The following is a 22,058-nucleotide window of genomic DNA, read 5'->3' as shown; positions in this document are numbered from 1 at the left end:
CCTACCACGTACCTAAGGGCCATAGTCCGAGGTATATTGGTAGGTGCTCAAGGATGTTGGGAAGCCATTACCTTAGAACCGGAGAGATATTTCTATGCCACGTACTTCGAGCTTCGGCTTGGGTATATCGGCGTATCTTGATTGGAATCAGATAATTTGAACCTTAGAGTTAGGATTAAGGTCCTACAAGCCATTTTAAATATTGCATTTAGAGTCAGCCTTTAGAGAGTGTTGTATGCGCATCCTTGTTTGTGCAGCTTTGGTGGTGTGATATTTCTCTTATTCTCTCATATATATATATCAGACCCTTTTCAAAAACCCTGGGTGTATTATTCAAAACTTACCCTTATTTCCAAAAACCCCAGGTGTGTATTTTTATCTACCTACATTTCTTTTTCTCTTTTAGATCAAATTTTCTTCAAAACCCTGGAAAAGTCTTTTAAAAATCTCCTCAATCTTTCAAAATTTCCAGGTCTATCTGTAAGTCCTGCATTTTATCTGACTCTCTTCCTCTTTTTGCCTCAGTATCACTCCAATGGCATCCGAATCTCCCGATACTATCTTTCCTTGGGATCATGTCTTCTATCAAATAAGGGATGGAACCCCAGATCTGCGGGTCATCCAGTCTCGTCCTTTCTTCCCTCGGTGGTATTATTCTTGGTTCGCCACCTTCTCACGTATGTTCCCAGACCACTTGGATGACTGTGGGTTGGAAATGGCATCAGCGGTAGGCAAGCGAACCATCAATGGAACTTTGATTCAGGCCATGGCAGAACGGTGGAATCCACGTACCTGCACATTCTGGTTTCCATGGGGAGAGATGACCCTACTGATGGACGAGTTCAATGACATTATGGGATTGCCCGAACCAGCTGGTCAGCCAGATGATCCTGTCGAGCAGCAATTTTTGATCAACATCAAAGGAGAAGATGTTCGAGAAGCCTTAGCAAGAGCAACGGGGAGCAGGTCCTGGCCTCTCACCGAGATTGGTGGGAATCAGTTCATCGACCTGTTCGAATTATATCAAAAGTACGAAGCCTACAAAGAGGTTGACACTTTGTCCCGAGCAGCGAAGGACAGAATTCAGCACGCCATGATCCTGTGCACAGTGGGGTTAGCCTTCTTCCAAGATGGTCAGAATTTTATAGACATCAGAGTTGCTCAGCTCTTTAGGAGATGGGGAAGCAAGCAGACCCGCCAACTTTCAGTCTCCATGGCCGCATTAGCCTTCCTTTACAGAGGCTTGGCTCGATTTGCTCTTGGGGAGACCATTCTGGTAGAAGGATGCACTTACGCCTTGCAGTCATGGTTCCTACGCCACGTTCCCTCGAAGGCCAATTCTTTCAGGTTCAACAGTAAGCAGCCGAAGACGGTCATCCAATACCGAGCTCTGATCGAGAAGCTGCATCAGGAGGAGATCACTTGGGATTTCTTTGACAGAAGAGAGATTGTTCCTCGATACACTTATGCTCGTGACAAGCGCTACAAGTTGATGGGCCCTTTCTTTTGTGTTGATTATCAGCCGAAACGATGTCTGAGGCAGTTTTCGCAGCGGCAAGTTCGTGCCAACACCCGTTTCTCGAAAGGCAACGTGTCAGAATTCAACCTACAGTCGGATCAGTGGTCTGGGGCATATCATGTCGCAAAATATACCTGGAACTCCTTTATTTCTCTGTCTATATTTCCTGGACCAAATGTATCAACTGAATATCAGGAGTGGTGGCAAACTGTCTGTCCACCCTCTCTTTGTCTTTGAAAGTTAAAAATATCAATAAAAATTTACTTTTCTGGCCAAAAATGTTGTTCTCTATATTTTGTTTATAGCACAAATAAAAGTCATAAATTTTGGATGACGACCTAATCCCGAGAAAAAGGGATATTTCTTCCGCATTTCTTCAATATATCTTATCATGGTTGACGACCTCGCCTAGGTAACAAGGCGCATTTCTCTGTTATCATCAAATGGTAACACAATTATCACAAATCGTGTGATGACCCAATCCCGGGTAATGGGATAATTTCTTGAAATTGTCTACCAAATCCCTTCATTTCTTGCTTTCTCTCAAAGAAATTATGATTTTCAAAAAAGCTTCTTCATACTCTAATCATTCCCATATTTTGCAGGAAAGCTTTGGCATCTGAAAAATGGTTCAGACAAGGGCTGACAAGAGGGCTGCTCAACAACACAGTGACAACGAGTCAGAGGAGATGAATTCTCCTAGATTGTCCAAGAAGCATGACTCCGGAGATGAAAGCGATGTTGATCCGGCCATGTACCGGGTTTTTCAGAAAATGATGACTAAAATGATGGCCGAGCAGGCTAAGGCGGCTTCTAAGACCAGAGCGAAGAAAAAGCCCATGAAGAAGCCCGTCAAGATTAGCAAGCAAAAAGTGCAGCGTGACAGTACCTCTGAAGATTCTGAGACAGCGGAAGAAAATTCTGAAGAAGAGCAGTTGATTTACATCCCGAAACATCTGCGGCAGTCCAAGAAGCCGGTAAAGGAGCCAGTGTTAGTGAACAAGCCCAAGCATGGGGCCCCCGCAGAAGACTCGATCCAGGCACTGACCAAAATCGTCAAAGACCTGCAAGTCCGGGATAAAGGAAAAAGGTCATACACCAGGCAGGATTTCTACCTCGGTTTAGCAGGGGACATCAATTTGGAGAACCTCCCCCGAAAATTCATTAAATTTGATGGATCTGGAGATCCCAAGGCCCATCTTGCCATGTTCTTTGCAGAATGCGCCCAGTTCAGCGAAGACAACCGTGCCCTATTTCTCTGTTTTCCCCGCAGTTTGGAGGGGATAGCTGCCAAATGGTACGCTGAACATGTCAATCCCATCGAATTGAGGGATTTTGACAAAGTCGTCAACATGTTTGTTGAGCGCTTCCTATTTAACACGGAAGCTCTGCCCACCCTGAATCACCTATGCAACTTGAAGCAAGAGCCCAATGAAAAGGCTAGGGATTTTATCCACAAGTGGAGAAGCCTGTGCAACAAAATGAGGAACCCTATCTCCGAGGAACATGCCCTCCAAGTCATCCTCAACAACTTCTCCCAGCCCCTAAAAAGCCTCCTCTTCCCATATCCCTCCAAATCATTCATCGAACTGACGAAGCAAGCAGAATGGCTCGAGATGGGGGTAGAGAACGGGATGTATGAAGGTGTCGCCTTAGCCAAAAATGTGCAAGACCCAAAGAAGAAGGCGCACTTCACCTACTCCGCCGAGGTTCCAGGGGATGATCAGGGCAGTAACAGTAAACAAGGCAGTGGCAGTGGCAGTGGCACAAAGCCCGAACAGAATAGGGGAAGAAAGGGCAAATTCTTCAAGAACAATGACAAGCCTCTCCCGACCGGTCCTCAACAAAAGGGGGACCTTCAAGAAAAGCCCAAACATATAAACTGGAGCAGGGATCGAAAATTCACTCCCCTCGATCAGCCTTTGGAGAAAATTTTGGAATACTTGTTGTCTCACGGGATGGTAAAACTTCCCAAGGTGGCAGATCCACCAGTGCTCATGGGAAGATTTAAGGAACAGTACTGCAAGTTCCATAGAGCAATGGGCCACGACACTGAGTATTGCTTCGTCCTGAAGCATCTGATTCAGGATTGTATTGATAAAAGCATCCTCATCGAGGATGAAGAAGAGGGCAAAATGGACATCTTGACCGCCCCGTTTCCAAAGCATTCCGCATCAACCGTTTCAGAAGATTCTTTTCTCCCGCAGAGTCACATACATCCTTGTTCTGAAGAAGAGATGAGTCTGCAGCATCAGGTAATGGTTCTACGCCAGGACCGGCCTACATCTCGGAGAGGGGATATCCTCTCATTTTTGAACATCAGAAACACGTCAGTGGAAAATGGGAAAACCCAAGTTTTTCCAAAAAGATTTCTGAAAAAGGAAGCTAGTACAGAGGAAGCAGAAACCTCAGAAGCAGCAGAAGAGCGGGCCAGAAGCTTTCAGAAGCCAATTACAGCGCTCTCCAACATCTCCATTTTTAAGTTGACTCACGACTCTCCCCAGCATAAAGAAAAACTAGATGATCTATTGAGGAAGATCAAGGTGAAGCCGGGCACCACGCCCGAAGACATGGCGCAGATAGTGAACCAAGCAATGACAAACGCGCCTATTACCTTTTCAGATGAAGACTTGCCAAAACCTCATTCATTTCATAACAATGCGCTGTACATTGTGGTCAGAACCAGGGGCATGACTGTCCCACATGTTCTTGTTGATGGGGGCACCAGTCTGAATATTTGCCCAGAAATGACAGCAAAGGCCCTGGGATTAAAAGAAAAAGAGTATGTGCCGGATCCCATCACCATTTACGGTTTTGACAATCACGGGCAGACTGCCAAGGGCAAGATCTTCCTGGAAATTTTTATTAACTACTCAGTGCATACAGTGTTATTTCATGTCGTCAATGTGCCGCCAACTTACAATTTGTTGTTAGAACGAACATGGATCCACAACGCCAATGCAGTTCCATCGACCCTCCACCAATGCATAAAATGGTCTAAGGGCGGAATGATTACCACTGTCTTGGGCGAAGACCCCGAAGAAAGGCTGCCACAACCTATGATCCCTCGTCCAACATTCACAGCTGATATTCCAAGCATCCGAGAAGCGGATGAGATCAATCTCAGTGACAGTCTAGAGATGCTGAAACTGAAAGATGTCATGGAAGAGGAGAACGTTGCAGCCACGGTCCAATGGCAGGGACCTTGTTTCTTCAAGTTAGGAGGACGCATTGATTACGCCTCCTTCAAAGATCACCCTTTATTCCCTCAGTTCTCCAAAGCCAGAAAGGGATTTGATCTGTTGATCAAACATGGATATCAGCCATTCCGAGGCATGGGGAAAGATGAAGACGGCATGATAGAGCCCATCATTCCAGTTTGGCATGCGGACAGTTCAGGGTTGGGGTTCACCGACCAGGATTCGAGCAAAAAGACAGTTTTCATCAGGGGAAACAAGTGAAGATGATGCCTCAGTTTTCCTGTCTTTTCTGTTATCATTTCTTTGTTTAAATCTTGTAGGGACAATACAGTCCCATCTTTTGTCAGAATCTTGTAAATACTTTACTTCAATCAATGAAAGATCAAGCTTTTTCCTTCATATTCGAGTATCTATCATTCCTTCTTATATTTTGTTTATGTCATTATTCTTTACTTTATACAAAAATTTGATTTGGCTCATACCTTCTCTTAAATAAAACCTTTCTTACATTTTCAGGACCATTAACGCCTGAATCGATGACAAGATTTATTATCAATCCCAAGTATCTAAAATTGGTGAGGTTTCCTGAGATGAAAGATAGGGCAGAGGTCAGTCAGGCAGCAGATCAGACTGAAGAGCCAACCGAGTTTGATTCCACTATTCAGGATTTGCCAGAATTTGCTCACATTCAGAAGCAGGATGAACCATCATCTTTGGTTCAAGATCCAACTGAGGATATTAACATTGGGTCGGAAGATGATCCGAAGATTCTCAAAATCGGGTCGAGTCTAAGCGAAATTGAAAAGGCTAGACTCATCCAATTCCTCAAAAAGCATCAGGAAGTATTTGCCTGGACTTACGAAGATATGCTAGGATTAGATATCAAGCTGGTTGAGCATCGACTCAAGTTGAAACCAGAAGCCAGACCAATCAAGCAGAAATTGAGAAAATTAGACCCTCGAATTGAGCAACAAGTCAAGGAAGGACTTGAAGATCTATTGAAAGCAGGCTTCATCCGAGCCATTGATTACCCAGATTGGTTGGCAAATATCGTAGCAGTCCCTAAAAAGAACGGAAAAGTTCGGATTTGCATTGATTTCAGGGATCTAAATAAGGCTACCCCGAAAGATGATTATCCACTTCCTAATATTGACCTGTTGATCGATAGCACAGCTGGCCATGCCATGTTTTCCTTCATGGACGGATATTCAGGTTATAATCAGATCAAGTTGGCCGTTCGTGATCAGTCCAAGACTTCGTTTACTACCCCATGGGGAACCTTTTGCTATACGGTGATGCCATTTGGGCTCAAGAATGCCGGGGCAACCTATCAAAGGGCAATGGCCGTTATTTTCCACGATCAAATGCACAAGAATATGGATGCGTATGTGGATGACATTTTGGTTAAGTCTAAAGAAGAAGAGGATCACCTCGATGCTCTTAGTCAAGTTTTTGAAAGACTTATTCTTTACAAGTTGAGACTTAACCCTCAAAAATGTGTTTTTGGAGTTGAGTCTGGCAAATTACTTGGATTCATCATCAGCAAGAAAGGAATCGAAGTGGATCCGGCTAAGGCAAATGTCATTATTGACATGCCGCCTCCAACTAATCTCAGGAAACTGCGAAGCCTTCAAGGGCGTATTCAGTCTATTCGCAGATTCATCTCTAATCTAGCCATGAGATGCGAGCCTTTCAACCATTTGCTTAGAAAAGGAGTTAAATTTGAATGGGGGTCGGAATGTCAGCTCTCGTTTGAGCGCATCAAGCAGTATCTCCTTAATCCACCAGTTTTGAAGCCGCCTAAGCTGGGAAAGCCTCTCTTGCTATATATTTCAGTCAATCAGAATGCCTGTGGTGGATTTCTCGCTCAGTACGAAGAAGGCAGCCTGATAGAGCACGCCATCTACTACGTGAGCAAAACATTCATTGATTATGAAAAGAAGTATTCTCAGATGGAGAAAACTTGCCTGTCTCTAGTTTGGATGTGCCAGAAATTAAGACATTATCTATTGGCTTCTGAAATCAAATTTCTGTCAAAACTTAATCCGCTCAGATATATTCTTGAGCAACCGTTTCTCACTGGATGGATTGCAAAGTGGCAAGTTCTTCTGATGCAATATGACTTAGAGTATGTTTCTCAAAAGTCAATTAAGGGCCAAGCGATCGCAGATCAGTTGGCAGATTTCCCTCTGACAGAAGAAATTAAAACAGAAGATGATTTTCCTGACGAGCACATCTGTAATGTCCAACAGCCCCCAGTTTGGAACTTGTTCTTCGATGGCTCTAAAAACATATCTGGCATTGGGATTGGAGTCATGTTGATCACTCCAGAAAAAGAAATGATCCCTTATTCTCTTAAGCTTGGTTTCCAATGCACTCATAATATGGCCGAGTATGAAGCTTTAATACAAGGCCTCAAAATTCTGCAAAGTTTTGATGTCAAGAGAGTGCATGCCTTTGGTGATTCCCTACTTGTTGTCAGTCAAGTTAACACTGAATGGCAAGTGAAAGATTCCAAATTGATTCCGTATCAGAAGATCGTCCTCGCTCTTGTGGACAGCTTCGAAGAATTTCAGCTCAGTCATATCAGAAGAGAGCATAATCAGATAGCTGATGGTTTAGCCAGTCTAGGCTCCATTCTGTCCTTCAAAAGTGGTGAATCGTGTCGGTCTTTTGAAATTGGTAGACTTGAACACCCCGCGTTCGATTCAAATATGCAAGTAAACCAGGTCAATCAGAAGGAGAAGCCTTGGTATCAAGATATCAAGAATTTCATTTAGACTGGTGAATTTCCACCAGAGATGCCAAAAAGGGAGCAACGTGCAATTCAGCGTATGTCTACCCGATATTTCATTCTCGCCAATATCCTCTACCGCCGTGGATTCAGTTCTGAGTATTCAAGATGCTTAGACAAAGAAGAAGCTTTGGAAGTTATCCAAGAGGCGCATGAAGGGATTTGTGGTGGCCATGTCGGCTATCAAACTCTCGTCAAACAGATCGTTCGAGCAGGGTACTATTGGAATACCATGCAGCAGGACTGTCATAGATTTGTGAAGAAGTGCGTCAAGTGCCAATTGCACGCACCTTATATTCATGCTCCGGCTGCATATCTACAATCAGTTGTTTCTCCTTGGCCATTTTCTATGTGGGCTTTTGACGTCGTCGGCCCGATTACTCCTTCTGCTTCCAACGGCCACAAATACTTCCTGGCTGCGACAGAGTATTTCACGAAATGGGTTGAAGCTGTTACTCTACGCACAGTAGAAGGCCGCCATGTGGTTTCTTTCATTCACAAAAACATTCTTTGCCGCTTCGGCATACCACATGATATCGTCTCAGACAATGGAACCCATTTTAAAAATGAGAGGATGAAGACATTTTGTTCTAAATTCAGAATTTCTCATCATTTCTCAGCTCCCTATTATCCTCAAGGGAACGGCCAAGCAGAAGCCACCAATAAGATTTTGATTCGTATTTTGGAAAGGACTGTGAAGACAGGTCGAGACTAGCATGAGAAAATTCATGACGCACTTTGGGCATATCAGACCACCATTCGGACTCCGACTAATGTCACTCCTTCAGAACTTGTTTACGGAACTGAAGTAGTATTGCCTCTCCATGTCCAAAAGCCCGCTCTCAAATTCGCTTCTCTCATAGAATTGTCACTTGATCAGTATCAACAGCAGAGATTGGTGCAGCTAGATTTACTGGATGAAAAGAGGCTCAAAGCAGCAGAGCACGCTCAAGCTTATCGACAGAGGATAGCTCGACACTATGCCAAGTCCGTCATTGAGAGAAAATTTCGAGTTAACGATTTGGTGCTCAGATCGACAGCTCATCTCAAGCATCGACCACGGGACAAGTGGTCACCCAATTGGGAAGGCCCCTATGTGGTTAAGGAAGCTTTGCCTCGCAATTCTTATCGCCTAATCAACGCAGATGGAGTGGAGATGCCAGATCCCATCAATGCTCTGCATTTGAAGAAATTTTATACTTAGAATTTTCATTCAAAAATCTCTTGTACTATTGAAAGAGCCATTTCAATAAAAATAATGATCTTCTATCAATTCTTACATTCTTCTCCATGATACTGGGGCATTTTATTTTAATTCATAAAAATCTTTCTCATCATATGCAGGCAGGATTAGACGAAAGTTCTTTTCCTCAAAATTTTGTTAATTCTTAATTGATCTTGTGATCTTTATTTTCATTTGATTCATTTTGCCTTGATCAGATTTACATCAAGCTAAATGCTCGTTTATGACAAGTTTTAACAAATTTTCCAATCTTATTAAAATTTCCTCTACTTTTATCTTCGAAATACCCTTTTCAGGTTAAGGGATAAACTTGATGCCTCCTTTCAATGAGGTATTCTTTTTTATTATTTTCCCCATTCAGGATAAGGGGATAAATCCTGAATTATCTTCTAAAAACTCATTTTGAAAATCTAGCTCATCTTCAAAACCCAGCTCTCGCACTGGTTATTTCTCAAAATTGAGCTCATTTGGAAAATCTGGTTCTCACACCGGTAACCTTCTAAAATCAGTCTTCTGACCAAAGACCTTTCTCCTTCTAAATTCAAGTTTTGACTTAAATCTCCCAAAACTTCATGTATTTTCAAAAGATCCAGCATCTCGCTGGTCATGTATTTCCAAAAGATCCAGCATCTCGCTGGTCATGTATTTCCAGAGGATCCAGCATCTCGTTGGTCATATCTTTCAAAAGATCCAGCTCCCGCTGGTCGTATATTCCAAAAGATCAAACCCTTAGGGTGCGACTCTTCAATTCTATCATCTCCAAAACCTTCAAGATCTTCAATCTTTTAAAAATTCTATCAGTTTCCCAACCTTTCGTTACAATATCTTCAAAATCTCATCATTCTCTCAACCCTCGAGTTATAACCTCCCAAATTCAGTCACTTTGCAAATCATCAGATTAAATCCTTCATTTTCAAATCCAGTTTCTATAACTAGTCGGGATTTTCAAATCCAGTTTTCATAACTGGTCGGGATTTTCAAATCCAGTTTTCATAACTGGTCGGGATTTTCAAATCCAGTGTTTTCACTGGTCGGGATTTTCAAATCCAGTTTTCATAACTGGTCGGGATTTTCAAATCCAGTGTTTTCACTGGTCGGGATTTTCAAATCCAGTTTTATAACTGGTTGGGATTTTCAAAATCCAGTTTTATAACTGGTCGGGATTTTCAAATCCAGTGTTTTCACTGGTCGGGATTTTCAAAATCCAGTTTCTATAACTGGTCGGGATTTTCAAAATCCAGTTTTCATAACTGGTCGGGATTTGAAATCCAGTTTTCATAACTGGTCGGGATTTGAAATCCAGTTTTCATAACTGGTCGGGATTTGAAATCCAGTTGTCATAACTGGTCGAGATTTGAGATCCAGTTTCATAACTGGTCGGGATTTTGAAATCCAGTTTTCATAACTGGTCGAGATTTGAAATCCAATTGTCATAACTGGTCGGGATTTGAAATCCAGTATTTTTTTCACTGGTCGGGATTTAAAATCCAGTGTTTTCACTGGTCGGGATTATCAAAAATCCAGTTTCTCATAAACTGGTCAGGATTTTCAAAACCTAATATATTTCATCTGTCCAGTTTTCTAAAGTCTGATTCTTACACCATTTCTTTAAATTACAGCTAAGCGTCTTATCAAAATCTATATTGAATGATTATTTCACAAGAGATTCGTGAAAACTTTGCCAATTTGCTAAAAGCATTAGTTGATTCTAAAAGTCTGACTACATAAAAAGAATTTCCTCAGATTACCTCTACTATTTCTTTCCAAATGGTAAAACTTTTTGTGAAAAAGAGGTAAAATTCAAATCTTTTTCTATTGATCAACCAAAAGGATGTAAGAAATGTCCTTGATATGATCAATAAAAGAAATCTTCAATGATGTTGAAAAGCCAGAGGCGAATTGATATTGATCTTAGCTATGACGCATGTTTTAAATGACTTTTTGGCAATCAGGCAGTGGAAATATCTTGAGCCATAAAAAGAATACACTCAATCCATATCTCCTCATTTATTCATTTAAAGCTTCAGTCAAATATCCGCAAAAGAGATCTCTCAATTGTCGTCAAGATGAAGGCGAATTAAGCGAGTAGATCCCCGAGGCCAAAGAAGATTTGAAACATCTCCAAGATGACGGAGTTTGTGACGGATCTTTCCAGGAAAAGTTCGGATCACTGTCGAGATGAAGGCAGATGCGATGAACCTACCGACAAACCCTAAAAGATATTTGATTTCTGCTATCATTTAAAGACCTTTTGAGCCAGTAAGATCAATAGAACCCCTGAGATAAAAGAAGGATCGGAGCATCTCCAAGATGAAGGAGTTTGTGACGTGCCCTTCTCTGAAAAAGAGAAAAAGTCAGGACATCCAAATGAAGGATGATGAGAAAAAACTGAAAAAGCCCAATGACTCAAAAAGAGTGCAAAAAGATCATCATGGGAAAACACCCAGATATCAAAACTGCCAAAGTTGCCAGGAGTCATCTTTTCTCATACAAAATTTTTTTATCAATATCTTTTCATTACTTGCTTTTATGAAATTAAGAATATTTCTTCTATTCTCATATCAGGGAAATGGATAGCTTCCTTGAAGAAAATCATCAGTGCTAAATTTTTGAATTTAACTCTTAAAACTGAAGAGTTAACCTCATTGGAGGAAATACTCTAGGTAAAAGAGAGAATATCTTTCGCACATACGTGCATATTTCCAAGCGTTTGAATCTACTATGATTTTATCTTATTGGCAAAATTTTCTAGTTATTCCAAGAATAAAATAAATATTCAATATCAATTTTTGATGTAACCTAGCGTTGTTTATATTTCCAAGAAGAGTTGCCTCATCCAGTGGAAGCATCTCTTTCTGTCCCATCACGGTTTTCTCATTAAAAGAATTCTGTAGGGACGACCCACTCAGGATAAGGGTCAAACCTGAACCATTTGCGAAAGATCATTTAATTTCAAAAGCTATTTCAGTCTCAGCAATGAGACGCCCAATTTCTTCCCCCTTTTCAAAGCTTTAGGGACTCTATATTTCCTCCTTTCGCAAAAACCCCTCTCGGATTTGTTCGTCCAAATTTCGAAGGTCCCAGCGTGCTTTCTCCATTTTTGAGAAAACCCGTACGGTAGATTTCCTATCCAGATTAAGAGTTAACCCGGAACCTTGCTTCACGAGGTATCTTCCTTACAGGTTTGGGTTAACCTGAGTCTCGTTCCGATGAGATTCCTCATTTTTTTACGAGATGTTTTCTTCCAGTCCCACCATAATTCTTCCCATCAAGGGACCCATACTTCATACATTCATCCAAAGAAAGGATCATACTCGGGCTTCATTTCACAAGGCGTTTTCCAAAATGTCCCATCAAGGTCCCTGTGTATTCCTTTCCTCATTTCAAATTCATCTTGATATATTTTCGTCCCATCTAGGTTAAGGGCTAAACCTGAATCATTCTGATAAGAGTATCTGGTCTCACCCATGAGACCTGATCAAAATTCTCATTCTCCACCATTTCAGAATTTCTATCTAAAGTCCCATCACGATTTCCTCATTTTCTACTCAATCATATCATTTTCGAGGATTTCGTCTCCCCAAAACCATTCAGGATAAAGTTTCAAAGCCTGAAAAATCATATTTTCAAAAATAATTCTTCCACACCCAGTTCAGACCTGCCGACTGGGGCATTTTCAAAATTTGGAGTGTTGTCTTTGCCACTAAGCTCGGCTCTCAACCGGCTTAGTAGCAAAGAGGGGCATCTGTGAACACCTCAAATTTTTCAAAGTTTTGTAAAAATGACTCTTTTGCCCCTAACCCCATTTTCTGAGAAAATCAAGTCAGTTCTTCAGATTCTCTGAATTAAAATTCATATTGATATATTCAAAATCAACTCCGGATCCGAATCCAGCACTTTAAATCCATATTTCCTCCAAATCCGGATCAAAAAAAAAAAACCCATTTCTGAAGAAATCTTCTCAAAATAGTTTCTAAAATTCTCAGAAAAACTCCTTTTGTAAATATTTTACAAAAACATCAAAAAATTAGTTTCAATCTTTTGATTTCTTGTAAAGCTTTAGGATTTTATTCTAAAAAAAATATAGAAAAATAACACCAAAACCCAAAAAAAAAAATTGGAAAGATTTTGAGAAAAACAAAATGATTTCGAGCCTTTTTGAAAATTAATTTTCGCTAAAGACCTCTGAAGCCCTCTTTTGTAAAAATTTGAAAGTTGAAAAGGGGGGGGTCTTTGGAAAACACTTTTAGGATTTTTCCTTTTACCCTTCGTAAGGAAGAGGAGGGGGAAGGAGGCGCAACCGCCCCTCCCGAAACTGCCTCCATGGCCGGCCGTCCCCCCCCCCCCCCCCCCCCATGTGCGATCTCCACGCTCATCCTCCATCCACCCTCCATCACGAAACGGCACACCCTCATCTCCACCTTCAATCCCCAACGGGCTTTCCTCTCTCGAAGTTTCCATTTCCTCTTTAAAAAGGGACCAGATCCTATCTTCTGGTCATCGTTTTTTTTTACATCCATCTCGCAACCCATCTCCTTCACTTGATCGCTCTCCAGCAACTCTCAAGGAGGGAAAGAAAGAGTTCTGGAACAAGAACACGGTTACTTTCAGAAAATAGCAAGCAGTCTCTTCTGGTCGACTGGAGAGGATTGATCCAACCTCAAATTTCAGAAGAAACATCACCATTCGTTCGAACCAATTGAAGCAAAGCTCTATTACGGTCAGTACCCCGTTTCCTTCTCGCTTTTTCTGGTTTTCTTTTCTGTTTTGGCCCCCATTAAAGCACCCCGGTTGACGTTGAATTGCCTATAGCAATTTCAACACATCCCTGTGTAACAGTAATGGAATAAGCGATTCCAACAAATTTTTTTTTTTAGTTTCTATTTGAACTTGTGATTTACTCTGGTTTATGATATCGGATTTGATGATTCCATGTGGTTTACCTAAATCTCAACCCTATTTCGGGTTTCCTTTTGCTATTTAGTTGGATTCTGCAATTTGATTTCCTAATACCGGAGATCGCTTCAATCGTTCTGGAATTATTATGCCTATGCTAAGATAGGAAACCATTCAAGGGTTCTGTGTCAATGTATATTGGTCTTTGAAGTGTGCATCAGATCTCGGATTTCCTGCAAAAGGAAAAGTGATCGGTATAAACTCCTTTCACTATTGCATTCATCCATGACATTTGATTCTCTTTCAGCATTTGACCTTGTAACGTGGCATCGACATTTCAATAAAAAAACCCAAACGGTCTAGCATATGCATTCTGCAGATGTTAACCTGTACTGTGAGAAGTCATACTCAGCTGACCTGAGTCTCACTTAATTTATTGTAAGGAGGGCCTCCTATGCCAGTTTGTTTTCGTTCCAAATCATGATCTGGCGTCAATTTCTGTTCTGTGATATCCTACACTCTCATATATGCCTGTATCCCCATCTAATCTCTGCACCGCAGGTGTTCAGAGGGAGAAGGCCCTCAAAATAATTCTCTCCAACCTGTGTTGGTGTTTTTACATCTTTCTATGCTTGGCTGCACCTGCCATCCTTTTCTGTGGTTTAGTTTCAAAAGGTCGTAGGAATTGGTCTCCGAAAGATTGCATTCTTTCGTCTGGTAAGATGATCGGCTGGGAAGGAAATTGATCCCCTGTTATCTAATGGATTTGTGCTACGGTGATTCCTCAGGATTGAGATCTGTTGTCAAATAAACTGACGACATGGCTAATTGTCATATGCTTGAATAATCCTTCATGCAGCGTATCTTTCTGGTATGTATAATTCAAGATTTTAGCATATTCATGTCTGGTGCACAATACGCATATTGTATATCTACTTGTTGTATAGTATAATGAGGAGCCTCTAAATATTTTAGATCCTGAGCATTTCTGAAAATCATAAGTTGCGTTTTTTTTTATTATTACTATTTTAGTCCCAAACTGTAGATGACTTCATGATCATTTATTCACTTTGGGTCTGGTTAATGTAATGAGAAATATTGATCTTTATTACATCAGATATGGATGCAACGGGAATTGTTGATTTTCTTACATTGCTAAAAAAAAAAAAAAAACTTATAAATAGGAAAATGTCTAGTCTAATACATGCCTCCTGCTAAGTTTTATGAGATGCATCCGTAAGTTTATATTATGCAAACATCAACATTAGTCTTTTTAGGGTTGTCTTGAACATCAACATTTTTTTTTCTTTCTGATATAATTTCCTGTATATGTTTTACCACATCACCTATGCTTCACATTATATGGCCACTTGATAAGCATGGCATGACATTGCACTTACTCTTACAGCACAATCACATTCATTCTCATTATATTATATCTAGATACCCTTGATCTACCCATATATATTATGACTTCTTCTTTTTACCATTCTCACCTGATAATTCATTATGCCTCCTCTATATGATTTCATTGTATAGAGTTAAGGTACAGGGCATACTGAACCTTAACTCTCAACACTAGGATGGACATCTGCAGATGTCAATTATGGAAAAAGCACTGTTCATGGCAGGAAACATCATTAGGGTTCTGGTGTATGGTCGATGTTAATAACTGCAGTAGTCATGCAAAATTTCTGGTGAAAACTGGCAGGGTAGATGGTGAACATCTTTGTATGATTGGAGGGTTTGCTGATGGCCACACAACACTGGCTATTCCTGTTTTCAAATAGACATTCAAATTTGTTTCTTCTTTATATGGCATTGTTGACTTGTCACTCCCATATTCATACCTTTTGTAGCTTCCATCACGCTACTACCATATGTACCTACAGCAACTACCCTGTCTTATTTCAGAATTCCTCTGTTGAACATTCATCTGCATTAATATATTTGGGCGACCAGGGTTCAAATTGCATAGCGAATACAAAGTCAAGTCCCCATTGTAATTGGGGCTGTCTGGTTGAAATTCAGGTTTTATAGAACAAAGTTTGATCTCGGATTAGTTTGTCGGCTCTCTGGTCAAGACCCTTGGGACAACTTTTTCCTTTACAGCAACAAGTGCAAACACCTATCACCACTATTTCACTTACACTTCCTGTTAATCCCTTTCAATTCCAGTAATCACACCCCTGTTGTTTCCTTTGGTTTATCTCAGCATTGCTTACAACAACAACAACAGCCATCTTCCATACCTGTCATACTTTCCTTCCCTATATCCATCTTCCACGCAACTACTGTGACTTCAGCTTCCATACTCCACCTTCCCTGTTGTGCTTACAGCACCATACACATCACCATTATCTCATCTGCATCTTCAATACTGTGATTCATTACCTCTGCCTTCACATTTAACACCTTGCGTCCCTATTCCACTACACATTTCACAATATCTATTACAGCACCACCTGCATAGTGCTCTCCTTCACTCCACGGCATAAACTTGTTCATCATCCCTTGCGTGTTTAGCATATGCATGGGTCTCTTATCAGTTGCATGGTAGATTCAATATAATATTTTGCAAATTTCCTTTTATATACATCATTTGCCTTATGCTAACTTGATTCTTTTTGCAGGAATTATATAGAAAAGGTTATTTTCCTTTCTAGTTTAGGAATTGTAATTTCAATTTCAAAGTCAGAATTGTAATTAATAAGAACATTTACATTTCCTGCTTTAGGTAGAATGAATGAGCATTGTAAATATCATGGATTACTTGTTTTTCATGCATTTCGCCTTTATTTCTCACAATGGTGAAACACGAATGGCACGTGCATCATTCCATAAAAGGTAAGTTAATTCTAAGTTGATGATTTACACCAACGGCCATAGTCGGGGTGTAAACAAGACTTAGTATTCTTATCTTTTATGAAATAATACTGGATCCTCTTTCAAAAATCATCATATTCTTCAAATATTTTACCTTTTATCAGAGTTTAACTTAGAATTAATTCAATATATATACCAATGGCCATAGTCAGGGTATATTGAGAGTTAATTCCATTCTAAACTCTATAAAAGCACAAAATGTGTTTCATTCTTCACTAGAATTTTAATATAGATTACTATACAATACATTCAATGACCATAGTCAAGGATGTATTATATTTTCAATCTTATTTTAATTCATTTAAAGAATGAAATAGCTTTTCAAATTCCAAATTCAAAATTATTCAAATTCATTCATCATATAGGATAGAATTGCATCATATTTTCAAATTTTCCTTTTTCAAAAAACTTCAAGTGATGTTAATATCTTCTTCAATCTATCTTCGATCCTTATCAAATCCAGTTCATCCTTTTCATTTTCAAAATTCAATTTCATTTTCAACCTCAAAGTTCAATTTAACTTTGAGATTTCAAAGTCATTTTTTTTTTTAATCAAATTTCAAAGTTCAAATTGACTTTGAAATTCCAAATTCATTTTATATTCACATTTTCAATCAAAATCAAAGTTCAAATTAACTTTAAGGTTTCTTGATTCATTTTCAGAATTTAACTACAAATCCATTCTAGGATCCAGATCCTCATTCTACCATTGGATCTCAGATTCGGATCCAAATTCTAAATTCTTAGGATCCAGAATTCAACCCTACTTTGGGTCTCAGATTCAGATCCAAATTCCAAAATTCTTAGGATCCGAATCCTTATCCTATTTTGAATCTCCCATCACAAATCCAAATTCCATCCAAATCCTTATTACACTTTTGGATCTCCAATCATAGGTCCGAATTTCTTTTAGGATCCAGATCCCCATTCTACCATTGGATCTCAGATTCAGATCCAAATTCCAATTCTTAGGATCCAGAAACCAATTTTTACATTGGATCTCAGATTCAGATCCAAATTCCGATTCTTAGGATCCAGAAACCAATTCTACATTGGATCTCAGATTAAGATCCAAATTCCAATTCTTAGGATCCAGAAACCAATTCTACATTGGATCTCAGATTCAGATCCAAATTCCGATTCTTAGGATCCAGAAACCAATTCTACATTGGATTTCAGACTTCAGATCCGAATCCATTTTTTTTTAGGATCCAAATCCTCATTCTACTTTGGATCTCAGACTTTAGATCCAATTCCATCTTAGGATCCAGAGTCCAACCCTATCTCGGATCTCAAAATTCAGATCCAAATACCATCTTGGATTCCAAATCTTGAATCCAATTCCATTCAAAATTCTAAGTCCAAATTCCACTTTAAATTCCAATTCTAAAAGCCAGTCCCATTTCATTCAAACCAAAATTCCTATTTGAGATCCTAAATCCAAAAATCAAACTCAAAACTCTATCCAGAATATGGATTCGGATTTCATCTTGAAATTCCAACTGTTCCAAATCCCATTCCTCAATTCCTTTAAATCCCCCACATTTCCTTCTAACTTCAAAACTTCAGAGTTAGCATTCAATTCCATTCCAAGTATTCATTCAAGTTCAAACTTCCAAATTCAAAATCCATTTATGACTTTGAAATTCTCTTTCCTTCAGTTTTAAGATCATCTCTCTCAAAGATCCAAATTCATTTTTCTAAGCTCTGATTATTCTAAAAACTTAGAACTTCAAATCTTAAGTTCTAAGTTAGAAAACATTTTTTCACTTTATCTGATTCACTTGGAAATTCTTCAAAATATTTTCAAAAAGAGCATACATCTTCGCATTTGCACAAGCATGATCCATTGTGCATTTTAGACTTAGAATAAATACTTAGATAAAATCATTGCAAAGCAAAAGGCATTAATTCGACCCTTGGTTCGATTACCTCTGGTAAAGGCGCCAGGAACGGTCGAACCTCGTACCGACGAGCGGATCCCTTCTCCCAGTTTTTCCGCAAATATTTCAAAAATGGAGGCGAGTTATTTCAAAATATTTTCAAAATTAAGGTCAAGTGAGACCCGCAAAAGAGTTCATTTTCTCTTCTTTCTTTTCTCTTCTCTCTTTCTTTCCGTCTTTTATCCTCCTCCCTTCAAAAAGGAGGAAAATAAGAGGTTGGAAAGGAAAAGAGAGGGAAGAGAGAATATTACAAGAGGAAAAATTTTGCGATGATCACACCACTGCTCATTGGAAGGCTTGTTCCAAGAGTCTGAAATAATAGTGTGAAAGTCTGGCTCTTGGAGCCACCATTGTTCAAACACAAAACTCCTGGCTTGTTTAAAACCATCCCCCCAAATAGTGATTAACTGACCATGGTCCGAGATAGAGGGAGGCATCAAGACACACTTGACATCGAGAATGAGATCCAACAAATTTGGAGTGACAAAAACCCTGTTAAGAACTCTGCAGCATGGGTGAATCCGCCTATTCGACCAAGAGTAATGCTCCCCAATAAAAGGAATTGGGTAAAGGTGATGCTGATTAACAAAATCTTGAAAACCTCTCATGGATGGATTGGGAAGAACGAGATTATTAGAATCCTGGATAGACAAAAGGAAATTAAAGTCTCCCATGAGAAAATGATACTCCCCGTTTGATATGACGATCCTATTTAGGTCGTTCCATAAAGCAGGCCTCATAACAGCGTGATTCGGGTCATACACAACAGTGACCACAACCCTCCTGCCACTGTCCTGCAAAGTTAGGGCAACAGACAATGAAAACAGACCAATGTCCAGTTGAGAAATATTTAAAGATTGTTTCCCCAAAATAAGGATACCACCAGCATGGCTGACCGCAGGCTTAAAAAAGTAGTCAGCACCCCTCCATATACCAGAGGCAACAGAACGAGAAACTTCATCCATCTTAGTTTCACAGATAGCAATCAGGTCAGGCTTCTCCTGTCTAACCCAATTAGCCAAAAACGTACGCTTAGATGGGCAATTCAAGCCCCTGATATTCCAACACAGAGACTTCATGACACACAATCTGGAAAAATCCGGGGAGTGTGTGGCCTCGCCGACCGTCGTGGAGACCTGCCATCGAAAGTCGTAACATTGAGAGGGTTGCTCCTCTTGCCTCTACTACCACTGCTGACATGCCTGTGTCGAACAACCTCCGTACGCTTAGTAACCCTCAAAGAACCTGGGGAATCACCCCTTAGACCAGAGCCAACATCAATTGAAGGATTTAAGGAGCCACCTAGGATAGTAGAGACTGCCGAAATGGTAGAAACCATATCGACAGTTAAATGAATCAACTGCGATGAGGAGAGAAAGATATCAAGCATCCGGGCTGCCTCTTCAACCTCAACACCCAAAGGCGACAGAGTGAGGGACTGTCGAGGAACCGGTGGAGCGGAATGGAGAGCCACACACCTCCCAAAACTACACACAGAATCAGTGACGGTAGAGGCAGTAGTGGTGGCCTCATAGACGGCTGGCAATAAAGGAAAAGGAACAGATAGACCAATAATCATGCATCTGTGAGCCTTAGTGGAATGAGCATTAAACGCCATAATGTGAATCGCCATGTAATCAAAACGCCTCAATGGAAAATTAATGAAGGACGATAGCAAAATGGACCTTTTCCCACCTTTTGCATGACTGCCTAACCAAGCTGTCAATCCACCTCGAGTAGGGGCCCTAGTTTTGAAAGGTAGTGAGTCACTGACAGAGTAATCGTGATGGGCATTAGCATGGGAAATACTGATGGACTTATCACCGGTCGGATAATAATCAAAACTAGTTGCGGCATAAATCATGGGGGGCCCCGGCAGCACGTTCGACGATCGTTTGGCAACGTACGCCGGAGGTGATGATATAGCCAGAGCGGTAGGAGGAAATGATTTTCCGGTGAACTGTCTGGGCAGAGCATGTGATAACTGGACCGGGACCCAGATAGTCCCAATCTTGATGGCACGAAAAGAAATCTTCGGCTCCTGAAGATCTTCAATCTGCGCCCATGGCGAAAAAGAAATACGTCGTGAAGGTCGCTTAGAGCTCTGACAGACAAAATGGCTCCCCAACACAGGAGATTTGTGGGAGTGAAGAGGCTTTTCGGTTGAATGGTTGTGAAGAACACTTATTCGTCTTCGCTTCCAAAAAGGATGACGACGAGCAAGAAAAGATGAACCACACCTATGACAATCAAAGCGTTTCTGAAAATTTAGAGAAAAACATGAAGCGCACCACCAATCTCCCGATCTAGCGTGACGCAACTGAGATCTTGTGCGAAGGGCACAAAAAGAGCGTTGCCATGAAGGTTGAACCTGCTGCCAGCCTCGATCAGAGACCCAATGAGGAAGCTCCCAAAAAAAGAACGGCGGGTCAAGTAGCGCCATGACAGAACATGCTTCTAGAGGCTCTCTCCTGACGGTACGGATAAATTTCCTGACATCTGAGATATGAAGAGAGCCTGCATCCAGACATGAACCGAAAACATCCGAGAGATTGAAAAATAATCGATGCTTGAGTCTGAATGGTAGGTCAACATCGATAACCCACCGTCGAAGGGCGAATGCTGCACCCCAGTCATTAAGTGCATCCTGAATGATATGTAAGGCCCTCTGATTTGCTCCCAAAGAGCGATTAGAAGCAAGACCCCAAAAAACACGCGACGAGCAACTCATGAGTAAGAAAGGATAGGGGAAGAGCACCTGGCTGCCGGTGGGATGGTCGACGGATGCAGTAGGAGGTCGACCTAATCGACCTATTCAGCAGTCAAAACGCCAAAGAGCTTGATGCCTGAAGGATGGTGGGCGATTGCAGCTGGTGATGGCTCTGATGCGGTGAGGGACGACGCTGTAGAGGTCGGGCGATGGTGGCTCTGATGCGGTGAGGGACGACCCTGCGGTGGTAGGGCGAAGCTGGCATCGGTGTTGCAGCTCAGCAACATTGGAAGAATACAGAGGCAACTCCCATGGTAATAACAATACTTGATCTCAAACCACAACGCCGATCCCCGGTGGCTGAGTACCGACGCAAATCACCGGCAAAACCACAACAGCCGTCAGAGGAGAAAGGAGGAAAAGCTGGGCAAGGGCAAGAGAGGGCTGCTACACTGACTCGAATGTCGCCTTCACTGATCACCGAAAAAACCTCAGGTCCACAGCAACAGCAGGAGTAGAATGGGAGGCAACCAAATATCTATCGGAGCTGTGGAAGAGGGGTAGAAGGAGCGATGCCGCGCCTGAATGGACAGAAAATCAACCCTAGGTTTCCGCACCTACACTGGAAACCCCCAATCTCACTCCTGAAATGATCACACGACTGCGGATCTGTGGATGCGCAAGGTTCGGAAGCAGCAGCGTCGACCTCGCCGGAAACGGCCCCCGGAGAGAGAGAGAGAATTTGGTTGGTAGGGAAATGATCTTGGGAAATGTTTGTCAACCTATTAAAATTTTTGTAGGGAAAAGATTTGACTTACGATTTGCAGGCTCCTTTATAAAAGCCTTTTAGAAGATGGGGGGCGCTCA

The sequence above is a fragment of the Nuphar pumila genome, chromosome 14 (genome assembly GCF_984573655.1).
Source record: "Nuphar pumila chromosome 14, dmNupPumi1.hap1.1, whole genome shotgun sequence".
In the NCBI taxonomy this organism is placed as follows: domain Eukaryota; kingdom Viridiplantae; phylum Streptophyta; class Magnoliopsida; order Nymphaeales; family Nymphaeaceae; genus Nuphar; species Nuphar pumila.
This window is presented reverse-complemented; position numbering follows the sequence as displayed.